Genomic DNA, 6,048 nt, shown 5'->3' on the forward strand with positions numbered 1-6,048 from the left:
TACAGCCTGTCCCTTGGCAGGGTCCATGCATAACGTGTTGTGGGAGACAACAAATCCCAAAAAGGAGATGGTTTGGGCATGGAATATGGAATTCTCCATCTTGACGAAGAGGTGGTTCTTGAGTAGAAGCTGGAGGACTTACCTAACATGGATAACATGTTTGTCTACCATTTGGCTGTATATTAAAATGTCGTCCATGTAGACAAACACATACAGTTATGTGCAAAATAATAGGAGTCCAACATCACTAATGTATTTAATGACTGATTTTGGCAGAAAAGATAATACAAAAGGGAAAATAATTCATGACTAGGTGTAGCTGAGTAAAGGCAACCAACAGAATCAACAGTCATGGCATACACGCTGCTAATTGGGTGTAATTGACTCATTTAATGTAAGGGGTGTGTTCATAGCAGTTAATAGCCGTGTGGAGTTCAATTAGTGAGGTCATTCATTCTATGAAGAAACAGGTGTCAGTTATGGCCGTTATTTAATGAAGGGCAGCAAATGTTGTACCTGTTAGTTTTAGCCCTTGCTCAGTGAGTAAAATGGGTCGTTCCAGACATAGTACCGAAAGAGAAAAAACTTTGATCAAGACGTTGATCGGAGAGGGGAAAACAAAGAATTGCAGAAAATAATTGGCTGCTCAGTTAAAATGATCTCAACTGCTTCAAAATGGCAAACAAAACCAAAAACACGTGGTAGGAAAATAAATACTACCATCTGCGTAGATCATAGAATATGGCAAAGAAGCATCCAATGATCAGCTCAAGGGAAATCAAAGAAGATCTTCAGTTACCTGTGTGTACTGCATCAAATCAGAAGACGCCTATCTGAAGCCAAACTATTTGCAAGAAACCCTTGTAAAGTACCACTGCTGAAAAAAAAGACATGTTCAAAAGGTTAGTTTGCCAAAGAACACATTGACTGGCCTAAAGAGAAGTGGCACAACATTCTATGGACAGATGAGAGCAAGATTAATCCTATTGGGTCTAAAGGCCACAAGACAGTTTGTGAGATGACCCATAAACACTGAATTCAAGCTACAGTACACTGTGAAGACTGTAAAACATGGAGGTATAAGCATAATGGTTTGGAGTCAGACCCATTTATCACATACCAGGCACCATGGACCAGTTTGAATATATCAATACTGGAAGAGGTCATGTTGCCTTATGCTGAAGAAGAAATGGCCTTGAAATAGATCTTTCAGCAGGACAATGACCCCAAACACACCAGCAAGCAGGCAACATCCTGATTCCAGACTTACAAAATTGATGTTATGAAGTTACCAGCCCAATCTCCAGACCTCAGTCCGATTGAGAATTTGTGGCGTGACATCAAAAATGCTGTTTTTGGTGCAAAACCCAAGAATGCAGAAGAACTGTGGAATGTACTCCAGTCAGCTTGGGCTGATATCGGTTCGCAGGTGTCATATGTTAGTTGACTCCATGCCACACAGATGTAAAACAGTTATCACAAATAAAGGTTATACAACTAAATATTAGTTCAGTGATCATGAGAAAAGCTAAATCTGTAAACAATTTTCAATTTATACTGTAAATATTCGAGTTTGTAAACGAAAATGAAGACACTGCTATTTTCTGAACAGCCCATTATTCTTTTTTCTTCATTTTCAGTTTAAAAATGGATATTTTGTTCATGTTTTCATTTGGAATTGAATGTCCAGTGCTCCCAGTGCCTTTGTGTATATGGAAATAAAATGCTATTATGAGGATTGAGCTTTTTCTCAGTTGTTTTAAACACTGCTATTATTTTGCACATAACTGTACCTGTCAAGGGCTTCCCTTAGGACCTCGTTGATGTACCATTGGAAGACGGCAGGTGTGTTCATCAACCCAGATGGCATGACAAGATATTCGTAGTGCCCAGAGGGGGTGATGAACGCCCTCTTCCACTCGTCTTTCTCTTGGATTCTCACCAAGTTGTAGGTGCTGCGCAGGTCCAGTTTAGTAAAAATGAGATCATGAGGGGCAATGGATAGCAGTCCTTGACAGTTATTCTGTTAAGGCCCCGGTAGTCTATACAGGGGTGTAGTCCGCCATCTTTCTTCCCGACAAAGAATAACCCTGCACCAGCTGGAGAAGTAGACAGCCGGATGAACCCTAGGGCTAAGGCTTCCTGTATATATTCATCCATTGCCTGACATTCAGGCCCCGAAAGGGAGACTAAGCGGCCTGTATGGGGACTGATGCCCGGGGGGAGGTTTATTGCCATGTCATATGACCAGTTCAGAGGCAATAGTTGGGCCTTCTGTTTGCTAAATGCATCCCTCAGGTCCCATTATTCCTGGGGGACCCGAGACAGGTCCGGACTGTCGGGATTATGACCAGCCCCAGACCAAGGCTTGGGTAGCTGCAGACAGGAGGTCTGACATGTCGAACTCCAAGACAGCACTGACAGGCTCAGCCAGTCTACATGAGGATTATGTTGCTGAAGCCAGGGGTACCCCAAAATCAGTTGCAAGTTGGGAGCATAGATAACAAACAGCACAATCTGTTTGGTGTATTAGGCCGACCCGCAATGTGATTGGACAAGTTTGATGGCCAATAACCCCTGGCTCAAGGGACTGACCATCAATGGCAGCAACGGGTAGGGGTTCATCCAGTGGGACCAGCAACAGGGCTAACTTGTTAGCGTCAAGAAAGTTGCCCACCACTCCAGTCCACAAATGCCTGAAGACGTGTTTTCGACATTCCCCAAGCAATTGTGGTACTGAGGAACAACCCTTGAGCTCTTTTCCCCCAGCACTCAGGACAAGCTAGGCGAAGCTTTCACAGCACAGACACCTCCCTTCCCGCATCCAAGCGTTGCGCTCACTTCGAGAAAGGCAGGTGTGTCTGAGCGGCATTGGCTGGGGTCCAGACTCCCCCTGCTTGTCAGGCACATGAACAGGGCTAAGGGTATGCGGAGCTGCACGAGAGCCTTGACCGACATCTGGTCCCCATGCTCTGCACCTCTCCCATACATGATTGTCAATTTGCAACACCAGATTGATCAGGTAGTCGAGAGAGGCAGGAGTATCTTTAAGCTCCTCGTTGAGAACCTGGTGCAAAGCGGCCATCAGCGCTGTGGGATTCAACCCACTCTTGGCCGCCTTTGTGCGGAATTCGATGGCGTAATTAGCCACTGCTCTTTTTCCCCCTGATGTATATTAAGGAGACGGGAGGCCGTATCCCCTCCACTGACTGGATAGACAAAGGTCTACTTGAGGGCAGCAGCAAACTCTGCCAAAGAGGAACATACATCAATGTGGTGCTCCCAGACCAGAGCCCTCCCAGTCAGAAGGGAAATGATGTACACCACCTTTGCTTGCTCTGTGGGGAACCAAGAGGGCTTGAAAGCCATTGAGCATTGCTTCACCAGCATAGCACTCAGGGACAGGGAGCAACAACTCCGAACACAAGATAGGCAGGATTTGGGCTAGCTCTGCAGCAGCCCCAGCTGCCTCCTGACTAGGGGCAGCCAAAGGCACTGGTGTTTGTATAGCAGCAGGATTAGTCCATGTCAGGCCCTGTAACTGAGATAACCTGTTGCAGGGCCTGCACATGTTAACCAGTGGTCACCCCCTGATTAGTCAGAGCTACATTTACCTGTTCTAAGTCTCTGTTGTGCTGGGTCCATGGCTGGGTCTTTCTGTAATGCAGCTCAAACCCAAGTCAGATAGATGATGACACCGACAATCTACTGGGTGAGCTACCACACTTTAATGATGGTGGGCCCGTGTGCAAAACAGTTAGATCTTGGAACAGGTAAAACAAGAGAAGTAAAAAACTAAAAAGGTAGAGTCAATCCCCAGCTGCTTTGTTGCGAGGTGAGCAAACTCCCGCTAGACTGCAGCAGCTATAAAACAAACTCTGCGTATATCGTGCTTCAAAGGAATGGAGGAGGACAAAATGAGAGGAAAAACTAAACACCACACCGAGCATGGAAAAAGGGAAAACAAGGGATGCCATGGGAAGAATGGCAGCCCCGATGCACTGGGGAAAACCAAACTCTAAAACTTCTCAAACAAAACCAGAAAACAGGGAGGAATTTTAGCAGTTAATGGGCACCTCAAGAGAGAGACTGGCTTGAGAGGGAAAACTGGAGAAGGGAGGGGACATGTAAAAACCCAGAAACCCTCACAGAGCAGAAGAGAGGTGTAGCACAATGGCTCACAGACCTTAATACCCAGAGTTACCAGCTGAAGCTTTGCATAAAACTTGAGCAAAGCCCAAGCACTGAGTGACTGGACTTATATAGACCATGCACAGCTGTTGGGCATCAAGCCTGATTGGTAGTGTGCCTACCTCCCCCTGTTGGCCGGAGGGGGCCTCGACCTGGTGCCAACCCTTACAGGATGGGTCAAAGTAGCTTTAAAGAAGGGTCCAGCTCTTGACTCAGGTCTATTATGGTCAAGGTCTTCAGGAAGAATCTCAATATCCAGCAACCCTCATAAAGTGGTGCATGGAGAGACACATGATTCTTCCTCTGAGGTGGTCTGTAACCAGAGAAGATGTTGAACTGTTAAAATATTGCAAACTAGAGTTCCTGTGAGAGGCATTGGTGATGAGGGCAGGCCATATATTTTATCCAGAACATTCAACTTGCATTACTGTTTGTGAATTTTTTAGTGCTTTATAATAAGAAATTTTATTTCTTTTTTGACTACAGATGGGAAAAACAGTGACTCCTCAATAGAAAACATTCTGATTGGACCTGTGATTGGAGTTTGATTTTGAATATATGAATACTGATCCTGCTGACGGTAAAAAGTGCTCAGTTCCCTAAGATTTTGCTATTATTTCCAGTTCATAAACCCTGACTGTGACATTAAAATAAAGTGAAATGAAGCAGTAAATATTTGTATCTAAACTCTTGTTCATATGAGAGCCCTAGTGTACAAGTTGCAGTGATTACTGACTAAAGTTTTAATACTCTTGAAAAAAAATCTTTCTAGTGCACTAAGAGATGCCCATGTTCATGTGAAAAAGACTCTACATTCTAGCTATGCAGTGTAGAAAAAACACTGACTAAGATTGAGAGGTCACTTTTCAAATTGGTCAACTAGTATGGTTGAAAACATTCCAGATTAAAGACTATAATTGGTTTTACTGCTAAAATGGCCTCATTATACAAAGGTCCATCCCAAGTGAAATCTGACTTGAACTACAGGTTGATGAGAACAATTGATGGTGGCAAATGCAGAGATTCATCATGTGTCCAACATGGTTCTTTTCTTCAGCTGGGATGAAAAGGATGAAATGAAGAATAGAGGTCAGGCTGCAGACCATACAGTGGTTGGGGAGCATTGTTGGGTGTCCCTTGGGTGCGCTACCCTCAGCCACACATCCTGAGATGCCAACCTCCTTTGAACCCACTGATGTGTACCTTTACCCATGTTTACACACTGCAACCCACATGACTCAAACACTAGGCTTTAGGACACACTTGTGTGATTCCTCTGACATGGCCACACTTATTGCTTAAGCTTCCCCACCTTTGCATTATGTCACAGACAGATCCCTAGAGTAGAACTGACTGTGTAACAAACAATGCTCATCCATGCTTTGAAAAAGTAGAGATGTGCAAGTGTTATTGGAAAGTGATGCCCTATAAGAATTAGAGAAGGTGAACTTCCTTATCTATCTTTATTGTACCTTCATGTTCTTTTCTTGAGTTACTGTTTGTTTTTAAGTGAAAGTAGCACTTGCAATAGAGCTGCTAAAGGCCTTGGGGATAGAGAGTTTTAGTTACATTTTGTATGTAGTGCTGCACTTGTCCCAGGTCCCAGGACTGATATTGAAAACAAATGTACTAGAATGTCAATTTATTTAAAACTTTAAAAACGTTCCAAACGTAGTGGAGAAATTTGATATACATTCGTTACAAAGCACTGAGTTCAGATCACAATTGATCACGTAACCAGTGCAGGCTAATTTGTGCAGACCTTACGTGATTTAAACTGCGTTTTCTCTTCTCTTTGTGTCTTGCAGTGAAATCAAAACCACTTTCCCGCACATAATCGGGAACACACTTAAGAAG

The sequence above is a fragment of the Electrophorus electricus genome, chromosome 4 (assembly GCF_041902795.1).
Source record: "Electrophorus electricus isolate QZ-2024a chromosome 4, ASM4190279v1, whole genome shotgun sequence".
Taxonomy (NCBI): domain Eukaryota; kingdom Metazoa; phylum Chordata; class Actinopteri; order Gymnotiformes; family Gymnotidae; genus Electrophorus; species Electrophorus electricus.